The following is a 14,188-nucleotide window of genomic DNA, read 5'->3' as shown; positions in this document are numbered from 1 at the left end:
ATAGTGTGTTGCTAATTTTGTATCAAGATCGATTTAAAGTAGTTGTATCGAGCATGTTTTGACGAATATTATGAGTTTGTGATCTTTTTGTTATCATTATCATTAAGCTTATTAGTATTGCTGGACTGAGGCCCTGAGGGTACTGCAGGCAATGGATGTATCTTGGTAGTGAAATAAAGTTGGAAGAGGACAATATCCTTTACGTAACATCTCATTCTATCAAATAAAGTTTTGTTGTGTAATACTATTAGTTGTGTAAAACTGATTTTATGGTTTGATGGTATTAAGGACCACTACTACTTTTAAGAAAGTATATCGTGTCAGTTTGAGTATTGCTCGTTTCCCTTTTTATTAAGAACAAAGGTGGATGGATTACATGACCAAGTGTATGTCTTTGAAACGCACGTTATAAGATACCTTATATTGAAAGATTATGGTTATCTTTATTATTACTACTTTATATGATAACTTGAAGAAAAGAATTATCTTTTTCTAACAAAAATTAAATTTTTTTTTTTTTTTTTTTTTTTTGACAAAATAACGAGAACTTTTATAGATACGAAAACGTTTTCGAAAAGAAAACGGATTCAACTAAAGATACAAAAGAGAAGCACCAATGAGGCTCGGACCTAGAAAGCTTCTAACAACAAACTATCTATACCGAACCGCACTTAAACCGAACTAAACAAAAGTAACTAGCTACGAAACCAAAATTAAACAACACAACTAGAAAACGAAATAAACGAACTCAAGATTCAAATATCCTTTATGAACATGCCAAATTGTTTCTTTGCGGCGCCTTGAACCAATTTCTTCTTTCGAGATTGAAGATTCTTCTTATAAGCCGGTGTACGCGGGGTCTCGTCAGAGTTAATTAAATTAACTGTAACCAATTTCTTCTAACAAAAATTAATAACAATTGACTGTGCCAATCAATGAATTGTTATTTATTTTTATTTTTTTGACAAAAAACAAAAACTTTATATCAAGTCTTAATCTCAAAAAGAGACAAGAAACAAAGGAACTATTAAACCACCATGACGGAGGCTCAAAGACAAAAAACAGATTCTATCCATGAAATTCGACTAACGCTAACTAAAATGAATTGTTGTTTTTGATCTCCAGTGTTCTTGAATCGTTGAATGCTTCTTACTTTCAACATAACTTTAGCACATGGACACAAAAGTAGTTTACTTTGTTGATACCTTGTACACTATACTTTGGCGCCGCAAGTCAATTTAGTGTGAATACCTCCTTGTCGTGCTATATCCTTTAATTAATTTCAAAGCAACAACATGAGTAGATCTCCATTGTGCGAACAAAAGTTACTTGTTTGATCCGTTTATAGATTTTCTGTATATTGATTGATATGTGTGTATCGACATTTAAAAAGCTTCACAAATATCTAAATTTTTCATAAGTTTGCTGACTTCTCGTTATTTATATACAGTAATATTGTGTAGTTATATACTTATGTATACACTTTCTAAATGAAAACAAGAAACACGTACGGAGTAATATTATTTTTTTTTTTTTGAAAAGCAAGTATTTTATTACTATACAAATATGTACAAGCGGTGCATGCAGATTTTTTCTTCTACATGCCTCGGATACACTATTAAGAGATTACACCACGATTAATTATATACAACGAATTACCCGAATGAATGCACCTTTTTTTCAACCTGGATCTATATTGTTCCTAAGAGGAAACCCCATATTGATAGGGTTCACGAGCCATTGTTGCCACTCCACTGTGTATATTCTCGAGCGATTAATAATCCATTCGAATGTTTTAACTTGAACCTCATTGACAACCTTCGCCGATCCCCATGCTTCGTTTTGAAAAAGTTTTTGGTTTCTATTTTTCCATATTAAGTAACTTGTTGTCCACAAGATTGCTTGCCACACTTTTTTAATTTTTGATGATATCCCGTTGTAACCTTCCGCCTCAAAGCAGTTTACCTCGTTAAAGTTCGAAGGCATTGCTATGTTCCACCATTTATGCACCCCCGTCCACACCTCTCTTGCGACTTTGCATGAAAAAATAGCGTGATCAACCGTTTCGACTACATCATTGCATGAAGGACACAACAATGAGTCAAGATCAATTCCCCGCTTGTCGAGTTCTATTTTAACCGGAATCCTACCTTTCGAAGCTCTCCACACGAATAAACCTATCTTTTGAGGGATAAGATTATTGCGTAGTGTTTCTTTATAACCATTGGAGTTAGACAATAAAGCTTCATCAATCTTTATTGAAACTGCTTTCGAAGTGTATCCCCCATTCGAACCCATGTTGAAGTTCCACTTGCTGCCACCTTCTTGAAACCTGACTTTATCAATAATTATGGCCACAAGTGATTCAAGCTCCCCATGTAATCTACCAGTAAGCATGCGACTCCAATTCCACTTAAAATCCCAGTTCCCATTTTCGCAAGAAACAATATCATGCAATGAAACATTTTTATTATTTTCGAGCCTGAATAACCTCGGGAATGTGTCCTTAAGCTGTAAGTTCCCAGCCCATTTGTCCTCCCAGAAATAGATATCCCGTCCATCACCTATAACTCTTTCGAAGTAATCTTCAAGGTTAATGCCATGCTTGTTCAACTCTTCGCCCAATTTAATGATGTTCCGCCATGCTGAGGAGTGTCTAAACAGAGAATTATTAGTAGACGACCCCAACCCCCCATCCCTACCATAAATGCTCTTGATGATATTAACCCAAAGAGTGCCATTTTCGGAACGAAAACGCCACCACCATTTACCCAACAAAGCCCAATTTTTTGCTTTAAGTGACCCAATATTTAACCCGCCCCGTTTGTAAGAAAGTAAAACAGACTCCCATTTGACCCAAGATAATTTTACCACTTCACCCGACCCGCCCCAAAAAAACTTACGACGCATATTCTCGAGAAGGTTGATGACACATGAGGGAGCACGAAACAACGAGAAGTAGTATAAAGGCAAACTACTCAGAACCGATTTGATAAGTGTTAACCGACCCCCGAACGACATTGTTCTCGCTTTCCAATCTGATAGACGCTTTTTGAATTTATCAATGACAACGGCCCAATCATCCATTTTTTTCATATTGCGACCTATGGGCATTCCAAGGTATGTACAGGGAAGAGTACCCGCATTACACCCATGTCTTCTAGCAACTTCTTCCACAACTGAATGTGCAACTCCTATACCAAACATGGAGCTTTTTGACATATTAACCTTAAGCCCAGAAAGCTTTTCGAAGCACAATAGGGTTTTCTGCACATTAGAGATATTCCTTTTGCACCAATCCCCAAAAAACATAGTGTCATCGGCAAATTGAAGATGCGATACACATATTTTGTCCTTCCCGATTTCAACCCCCCGAATGACTCTGTCCCTGACCGCAATCTTAGCAAGTATGTTAAGCCCTTCACTAGCAATGATGAAGAGAAAAGGTGATAGTAGGTCACCTTGCCGCACCCCTTTGTGTAATTTAAACTCCTTGGTTGGCGAACCGTTAACAAGCACCGAGATCGAAGCTGAGCTAAAACAAGAGGTTATCCATTTTTGCCATTTGTCCCCAAAGCCCATCTTACGCATAATATCAAGAAGAAAATTCCATTTGACACAATCGAACGCTTTTTCAAAATCCGCTTTAAAAATAAAACACTTGGAACCTTTCCTCCGAACATCACTAACTAATTCATTAGCTATCAAGATGCTGTCAAGGATAGACCTCCCCTTCGTAAAGGCGCTTTGTTCACAACCTATTAGTTTGTCGATAACTCCCCGTAGACGGTTGGCTAATATTTTCGATATTATTTTATAGTAGCACCCAATCAAACTAATCGGTCTATAATCCCGTAGACTAATCGGATCATTCTTCTTCGGCAAAAGAGTAATGAACGAAGCGTTGCATCCCGGAGATATTTCCCCGACCTCCCAAAACCATCCTAGAGCTTTCATCAGATCCTCTTTGATGATCCACCAAAACTTTCTAAAGAACTTGAAGTTAAAACCATCGGGGCCCGGAGCTTTTGAGACTCCACAATCTTTAATAGCATTCCACACCTCTTCTTCTTTAAATGATACTTCAAGTGTCATCGCATCATCCTGGGAAATTTTTGAAGTTTCAAACCCCTCGAAGCATAGACCCTGAGTTTCATGATCTTCATAAAAAGTTTTGAAGTGTCTAAAAACCTCTTCTTTGATTAGATTTGGGTCCTCTTGCCATGAACCATTGATGTGTAACCCTCGAATATTATTCTTGTTATACCTTCGTTTGATGATAGAGTGAAAAAACCTCGAATTTTCGTCTGTAAAGAAAAAGTAAATAACTGATCTTCACCTTCGTTTGTAAAGAAAAAGTAAATAACTTTTGATTCTAGAAAGCCCAAACTATAACAACTACCTACAAAACTGATCTGTATCCCACAAAAGATGAAAGCATCCACCATATCCTAACAAAACTAGTGGGCCCTTGTGGACTTCCTTGTGGGCCTTAACCATACCAACAAATTTTTCTATAAATACTCTTGTATTATTCAATGTAGCTTCACTCTATTCAAATCTTCATATCGATCAATAAACATTCAAAACTCACAATTACATTCTAACAATGAAGTCTCACAATTTATCCAATGCGGATCCTTCTTTGATCCACGAGTGCAAAAGAATGGTTCAGGAGCGGTTTCGTCAAGCATTTCAAGTTACGGTGCCAATTGTCAATGATAACCTAAATCAAGAAACGAAGGTTTATTATGTTGAAGAATTTAGAACACCCAAAAAAAGAGTGAACACAGAGGATCCAATTAGAAGAATTATGTTCTTGGCATCGTGTAGTCATACGTAGTTCAGACTAAGATAGTTTGTACATGCTAGTATGATAACACTTGTTGATCCAATAATCAAAAATTATTTTCTTTAAAAATAATGAAATATATATTGTACTTTCATTGATGTGTTCCAATGATCTTCAATTCATCAAGCTTTGCAAGTATTGTTTAGTTATGAGAAAATCTATGGATGGATGGTCCATGTATAAAAAATATGGTTCGTTCTTTACACTTTTATTTTATATTGATGATCCATTATTTTACAAGTGTTATTCTATATGGTTATTTACATTAACGATCGTTAAATTTTCAATTAAATTTTCTTTATTTTTAGTTAGTCATTTACTATATGGTTTAGCCCTAATTTGGTCATTTACAACTATATTTTTTAACTCTTCATAACTCACTTACTTAATATTTAAAATTTTAAAGTTTAAACTAAAATAAAGAGTAAATATAATTAAGAAATGAATATATTACACACAGTTAGTTTTTTTTTTTTTTTTTTTGAAAAGCAAAAAGTATTATTACACACAGTACATAGATATAAACGATGAGTAATAAAAAATAATAATAAAATCAAATACATTATATCTACAAGTTTTATGGGACGTATGTATACACGCAATATCGGATCTAGAAATGGTAGTTAGTGGCGTCACTGGTTAAAGACCCAAATTTTTTTTACTAGACACAAAAATATTTACACTATTTAACGGCGTCACTAGTTAAAAATCCCAATAAATTTTCACTACATCGCATATTTCAGCGATATCCCGTACTACCACTCAATTTAATATAGGTCCACCCCTGGTATAGAGAAGTTTAAATGAAAGTTATATTATATGCAAATCCATAATCTTTGATGTATTTAAGATTCGTTTTTTATATTTGTTATTTATTGTTGAATATAATATATTCATTTTCATTTGTTTATTATATTTAGTTTTTAAATTTCATTTCAAGGACTATGGTACACATGTGACTCAATGACACATGTTTAGAAGTGTTGATTACTTAAATTTTCTTTTAAAGAAGAAAAATACATAGTACATTAATTATACATTTTTTATTATAAACACTTCCATGTTTATCAGATACATTTTAATTTATTTATAGAAAAATCCACTCTAATAAATTGTTGTTAATATTGTAGCATAAGTCATGATAAAATTGAATCATTTTGTAAGTGTTTAAAAGATATATATTAGTAAAGTCATAAATTAGATATTTATGTTAATTCACAATCATTAATTGGTGTATTTTAGGTTTTTTTTTTTCTTTTCCTTATATTATATATATTAATAATATATTCAATAACTACTATGCAATGCCCGTGCGTTGCACGAATATGTTTACGGTATGTGTATGCCACTCGGAAGTGAGATTGGTTGTTGTAGGTTATCTAAAAGGCATGATAGTGAAGCTTTTAGCTGAGGTCAGCTACTTTTTTGTATGCAGTTGCAACAAAGGATTTGTACAATGCATATAAAACATCAAATAAGGAATGTATGAAACAAATAGTTCTTTACATTAGGTAGATATAGTAATGATTGTTAAACATGATTGTTCATGCAGGTTCATAGATGGATACAAATCATAGGAGTTACGCAACAACTTTCAGATACGCAAAAAGAACTCACTAAGCTCCATCTTCGACAAAAGGAGGCTTCTTCCTTTAGTCATGACAAGCAGGGTGAGAATAGAAATGATCGACATAATAAACAGCGACCTCATGTTGATCTATATCTAGTGGCCCTGCAGGTTTTTTAACAGGCGTGACGGGAATTGTTTGGATGTAAACTGCAAGCCAATTGTATGCATTTGCAGCAAAATTGTGTAATATATATAAAAATTATAAAATAAGGAATATAAGAAACAAATAGTTCTCACAACATCCCTCATAGAGGATTGACGTGTCGAGCCAAAACTAATGTTATTATACATGGCGATGTCCAGCAACTGAAATTTTATTGAAATCTGCAAGTTATAATAATAAAATATAGGCCATTTAGATACCTAATAATTGCAAAGGTTCCTACACTTTGATAATAATGATAGAACTGGTTAGGTTACAACATTAATGGGATTCGCTTGCATTTTTGGAAGAAAGAAAAAGGAGACTAAAAAAGTCATGTAATCCTCCAAATTTACACTATGTAATTCATGGGAGGTGTTCGAATAAGCAAGCACAAATTATCGTAAATGTTAACATCTTCAATTTTATGGAGTATCACAAAGGCAGCTTAGAAAGGCCATTTTAAATATGAAACTAAAAGTATAAAACAAAGTCATCTTAAATATTCCTTCAAACAAATGCAACTTAAAAGGCACCCTCACATTTGCGGTAAACAAAGGCGAGTTAAATTTTTGTCTCGAACAAATGCTACTTAAAGTAAATGCAATATTACCTCAGCAACACAAAGCCATTCTAAGCATCACAAAGGCGACTAAAAGTTCCTTAACATAAAAAAAAGACAACTGTAAAGGCAAACGGGGCATGGTGATTGGTGAGCATATTTGAATTGTGTTATATGTTGTAAAGTAAGTGATCGGGGTAAGCAGAAAGATAATTGTATGCAGTTGAAGCAATAACTATGTATTATGTATATAAATTATAACGTAAGGAATATAAGAAATAAACAGTCATGAAAACCTGCAAATTTATATACTTTGTAATTAGTGGGAAGTGTTCGTTAAAGCAACCACAAATTATCCTAAAAGTCAACATCTTCAATTTTATCAAGCATCACAAAGGCAACGCAGAGAGGTCATTTTATATATCAAAGTGAAAATATAAAAGAAAGCCATATTAAATTTTCCTTTAAACATTGGAGGTTGAGTATATTTGAATTGTGTGGATAATGTTGCAAAATCAGTTTGATATGTTGGGTCAGTAATAACCCCATATGTGTGTTATGTGTGTTGAATTTATGTTCTACAAAGACACACCATCTTAAGTCAATGACAATAACGGTAGCCATACTTACAAATCACAGTATAAATGGAAAGTGAAGAAATATTCTATATTCAGTAACCATGGGCTAATGATATTGAGGTTGAAGGTTGTTTAAGGGTCCTACTCCTTCTAGCTTGAAAACTTGTATACTTTTAGCTCCATCATTCCTAATGATATTAAGTTTATGCGTTTCAAAAAAAAAAAAAAAAAACCATGGGCTAACCGTTATCCTAAAAATACAAATCCGAGTAACAGTCAAGGTTGGAAATACGTTGTTAATGATGAAAAATACCTGGTCAAGCTGCAGCTTCTAACTGAGGAATGATATCATATATTCATGGATGTATGAGGATTAAAAATAACATAAAGTGGCAACAATAAATTTAATGATAAGTATATATGTTGTTCGATGTTCGATTGATAACCAACCTACAATCTATTGGTAACAGATATACGAAGTTTAAAATAATAATGTGCTATATAAATGCGAGTTTTTACCTGCTCATCGGAGTCGATGAAATCAGTGCTCATAAACTTCCTTCGACAGATCATCACCTTCACCTCTGCTTCATGTCCTTGTTCAAGTTCATGAAGGAACACATAAGTTTTTTTGTGAAGGTCAGATGTGCAGGTTTCCTTACTTTCTGCCATTGCAATTGAATCTGGTGCTTTGGTTTATATGCATAACAATGGTGTAGGTAATGGAAATTTATAGCCATGTACAAATTATGATGATGGGGTATGTGAACCAACTCTTCAACTGATCGATTCAATTCAAAATTTAATTGCAAATTTCAGTTTCCTATCTTGCGGCCAAGAATGTGAAGGTGAGAGTTAGGCATTCAATTGGATTGATTGATAACATTCAATTTGAGTGATAACAGAACATTAAAGATGTAGTTTATCGAGCAATTGAAAAGTCGAACCCGGTTCGTCCAACTACTGCAATCCTTCCTGAACCATAAGGAGAAGAATAACCGGTGGGTAGATCGGCAGGTAATATGGTAGGAGACGATGGCTGCGTGAAATTAACCCTAATTGAATTGAGTTCAACTGCAAATCCACCCTTCACGTATAACACGCAGAGAAGGAGAAGGGGGCGGTTGATTTGAGTTAACGTAGATATGGATTTCAATAAAAAAAATATAAAAATCTCATTATAAAAACTTTTTTTTGTATTAAAACAACTTATATTTATATATTAATAATTAAACTGTATCTGATTTCCAATAGTAATAGATTTAACAGGGAATTTATTATAGCTAATTTATGACACATGGTGTCAATATTTAGGTAGTAATAGATTTATTTATTATTGAGTATATTATATATATTTATTTTTATTTTAAATTTTAGAATATGATTAAATGGGTTATGAAATATTAAAAGAACTAAGGATAAAGCAAATATAACTATAAACTTAACAACTGTTAATGTAAATGACTACCAAAAATGATTTATACTTATTAATAAAAGACCAACGACATAAATAAAAATAAAAAGGGTTAAACACAAATTTTCAATATAACAAGAAGAATTATCTCCATAATTTTCTCGTTAATTATATTCATGCATGTGTTGTACTTTCTTGAATAGATAGTTTTTTCACTTAATAGTAAAATCCTCTTTTGTGAAATAACTTTATCTATTTATTTTTTGAACAGATTTATGATACAATTATTTGATGAATATTCTCGAGTTATATGAGCAAAAGCTAAGAATAAGCGTAACTTTTGTTATAAGTGCGGGCTTCTTTCAACTTATCTTTCGGTAATTCAACTTTTTCATTAATAACTTATAATTCGAGTTAAGTATAAGCTTTAAATGAGCGGGCTTTTTTCAACTTCTCTTTCGGCATTTCAACCTTTTTATTGATAATTCATAATTCGAATTAAATATAAGCTATATATGTGCCGACTTCTCAACTCCTCTTTTGGTATTTCAACATTTTCAGTAATAATTTATAATTCAAATTAAGTATAAGCTTAATTTAACACTTGCATATTTGCTTAGCATAGCATGCATCTATTTGGTTTTTATAACTATATTTCTGAAGGATTGCATATTTCATTTTCTTTGACACATATTAATAAAAGTTTAATAGTAAACTATGTTTACACCATTTATTGAATATATTTGATACAAAGTCAAAAACATATTGATCGAATTATGAATATGTCCTTTCCTTGGAAGAAAAGACAAAAGAAATAAAGGATCAACTCATATGATTTCGGCTTATATATAATATATAAAAATTAATTAACGTTTAACCGCGGGAAATAACATTCTTTTGTAGTTGTGTTTAATTTGTAGTGATCAGTTTAAGAAACGTTATCTTTAGGCTTTGCATGGTGGTATTAAACTACTTGGACCACCACTTAGTAAAGGTACTAATTCAAATCGTGTAAAGTTCATTCGTTCTTTTTATAAAGTTATCCATATTGTTAAAAATTACACTGATAGAGGTATTTCTTTGTGTAAAGAGAGAAAAAATAAGAATAACTAAAAGTTTGATACACACTGATACGCATACACACCGTATATCAAAATACAATTGCATACACGCAATATACTTTGGATCATATTTTAGATTCAATTTTAAATATACAATATTGATTTATTGATTGTATATGCGCCGGCACATATCCATATTCACAACATCGATGTATAGAGACCGTTTTTTTTTAGAAAACCGGTCTCTATTCACTTTAGAAACCGGTTTTTCCATTATCATCAAAAAACATGTTTCTTTTGGGGGTTCCTAATCTAATTTTTGTATTACTGATTTATGCACGCATTAAAGATGCGCATGATTATCAAATTAAGCGTGTATATCAATAAACATGCGGGATTGATTTCCAGAGTACTATAAATAGGGATATCATCACCTCATTATAAGGGTTACCAATTGTCATTTGTGATACACTCTATCTTTACATCAATGATAAAATGCTCTCAAGAAGCATTAATATGATCATGTGGATCATCACGTTTGGGACGTGGTGATTAATAGTTTTGATTTAAATCAAAACTATTCATCCAAACGTATGGTGGTGATTGTTTTCAGCTCTTCCTCTACCCACCATAAGATATGCTCCTAAATGTTTACAAAATTTTGATCCAAATTAATATATTAATTTAAATGTTTACAAATTATTTATCAAAATTAATGTTTTTTTTTTAAGATAAGTATTTGAAATCACTGACGGATAAATGACCCACCCATCCGATCATCCACGCACACATGCATTTTTCGGGTGAAAACCCAAACCGCATTAAAGGGACCCGATCCTTAAACCATCACGATGGGCAGGCGCAGTGGGCCGAACACGAGTCGGTAAAACCTCCCTGGAGTCACTCCATAAATCAAGTAAATACCCTAGAATGTTTTAAGGAATGAGACTCGAACTTGATACCTCCACCCACATCCAACACACAAGGTGTCGGTGTACCATACTAGACCACTAAGTCCCAAGGGCGGGTGTTGTCATCAAACTTACTTTGTTTTGATAGTAATAGTATGAGTTACAGTATATGAAGACATCATTTTCTAGGTACTAGTGACTAGTTAGAACACACATATTCATCACTATATTTTCTCTCAGAATTGATTATTACATGAGTACTTACTTCTCAAAACTAACGGAACCCTCACATTCATAACACCCTTCTTAAGATAATTGAAATACACGATATTAATTAAGTAACCCAAAATACAAGTATGAATGCAAAATACAAAATAGTATTGCCGCAACTGCGAACGGTGGTTAGTAGTCTCGCCAGTCGCCCTTACCATCATGAAATAGATCGAGAACGAAATTTAAGAATATAAATGAGACTGGTTGTTAATAGTAGTGTTCTCGGTGGAATTGTAAGCGTGAGGTGTGAGAACCGAGGGATATCAATGATCTTAGGGTTTATCAAGTACTATTGTATATACGGAGTATATAGTTAAATACTTAAATTATATTATTGATGTATCTGTGTAATAAAATGTTGTTTTAGATTATAAAATTAAATAAAGTCAACAAGAAGTGACCGGAAATGTCGACGGTTTTTTTCCCCATGCGATGCAAAAAGATATCCAAAATCTGTTTTATCAAAAAAATAAATAATAAAAAAATTGTAAAGAAGAAACAAAAAGAAAAAAGTATAAACGACTTTTGATTTTTAAAAAACCCAAACTATAACAACTACCTAAAACTGATCTGTATTCCACAAAAATAAATTGGGGAGTGATATATCCAACAACCCTTTTACTTCATCCACTCAATTTATAGTCTTTTTCCCAAAATACCCTTAAAGTATAAATATTTAATATTAATAAAATTCTAATTTTATTACATTATCGTCTTTCACTCCATTTCTACTTTCCCTCTTTTTGTCTCTTTCTAAATACTAACTTCCAGCCATTTTTTATTCATTTGTCATTTTGTTAATATTTGAAGAATATTTTTCAACCACAAGAATATGAACTCTGATTAGCACCCCAAATACAAAAACCCACCATAATATTTAATCGATGATTTCTCCCAAGTCCGAGCGTACTAGAAGCCGAGATCCATACCGTTAAACTCGTACCAATTTTCGGGACCTATTCGTACTTTTTTCCGGTGATTGGTGAGCCACCCTTTGCCACGCGCTGCCTCGTGCCACCATGGTAACATCGCCGGAATATTTTTTCAGGCCTTTTTATCGCCGCGGACTTGTTTTCGTTTACCGTCGCTTGCTGCAGTGTACCGCCGTCTGCGTTTGCTTTTTATCTTTAACTTTTTGTTTCTTTAATTTTACTGTATCGATGCATATATTTTATAGGGAATTTTGAGGTAAAATAAAAGACAAAATAGAGAGAGAAAATGGAACAAGAAGGGAACTTGAATCTGTGATGTAGATTTATGAATATTACATTTATTTTATAGGGGTAGGGGTATTTTAGGAAGTTATTTAAAAATATGGTGGAAGTGGTAAAAGGAGTGTTGGATATATCAACTCCCAAATAAAATCATCCGCACGATCTTAACAAACAAATCCAGTGGGTCCTTATTGGGTCCATTCTGGCCCACCACCATACTTGCACGTTTCTATAAATACTCATCAAGATTCTTCAATGTAGCTTCACTAATTCAATCATCATTAACAACTTTGTTCTAACAATGAAGCCTCAACATCTTCCTAATGCTGATACGTCTTTGGTTCACGAATGCAAAAGACTGTTCGGGGATCGGTTACGACAAGTTCTTCAAGCTGCGATACCGGTTATCAACGATAGCAGAACAGAGGATCCAATTAGAACAATCATGTTCTTGGCATCATGGAGTCATACATAGTTATAATAGTTATAATTTTATAATAAGGTGAACGATGTATATGTGATATGTCAAATATTATTAAATGACATCTTGGTCGACCAATCACGATCATTTTAATTAAAATAGTGGAAGTAATTGTAAATGTAAACAATGTAATTGTGATTATAGATAACGGGAAATACTAATGAAAGAATTCTATAGTGGTCTTCATGGAGCTTATGGTCTATCCCTCCGTCTCATATTAATACAATAACAACAATAAAACTTAATCCTACAAAAACGGAGTATGTGAAGTTAATCCTCAAACCACCTAAAGAGTAAAGAAAATCTTTCATCTCAATATTTTATGAATAGAGAGATTCTTTCCGAATAGACCTCTCATCCATAATTAGGTTAGAAATAGAAGAAAAAAGTGTGACACGCTAAGAAAATGGTAGAATAAGATTCCCATTATTTTTAAACATGCATAAAGTTCAATTTAGGCTATAAACGGCAGTCAAATCGTGAATAAATCGATGCTTCCGACAGTGACGAATCTAGGAATCGTAGTCACTAGTGTCATCAGTTAAAAGCTAAAAAAAAAAAAAAAAAAAAAAAAAAAAAAAAAAAAAAACTACACTACACAATGGTGTCACATAAAAAAATTTACAGTATTCAGTGGTGTAACTAGTTAAAAGTCCAAATAATTTTCTACTAGATTGCGTATTTCAGTGGTAGCCCGTGCTACCACCCTGGTACTAAAGTAAATCTGCCCGGGCTTCCGAATGGACCTCCGTCTCATATTAATAGTCATATTTTAGTTTTAGAAGTTTTTTCTTTTCAACTTTGATTTTATTTTTTTTATTTTTTATTTTTGTTATATAGTATTTGATGAACGTTATATTGGTAAAAATATGTTCAAAGACAAATCCATTGATATAAATTTTATCAGATAATGCTTAATACAAACTAAAATATTTAAAGTCGGAGCTGAAAAAAAAAGAACTTTAAAGTCAAAACATGACTATTAATATTATTTTTTTTTTAAAAACAGGCAACTTTTATTAATATAAAAAAGATTACAAATCAAAGCATGTGAGGGCATACTTGATAAT

Source organism: Rutidosis leptorrhynchoides, chromosome 10 (assembly GCF_046630445.1).
Source record: "Rutidosis leptorrhynchoides isolate AG116_Rl617_1_P2 chromosome 10, CSIRO_AGI_Rlap_v1, whole genome shotgun sequence".
In the NCBI taxonomy this organism is placed as follows: domain Eukaryota; kingdom Viridiplantae; phylum Streptophyta; class Magnoliopsida; order Asterales; family Asteraceae; genus Rutidosis; species Rutidosis leptorrhynchoides.
Note: the sequence above shows the minus strand (reverse complement) of the source record.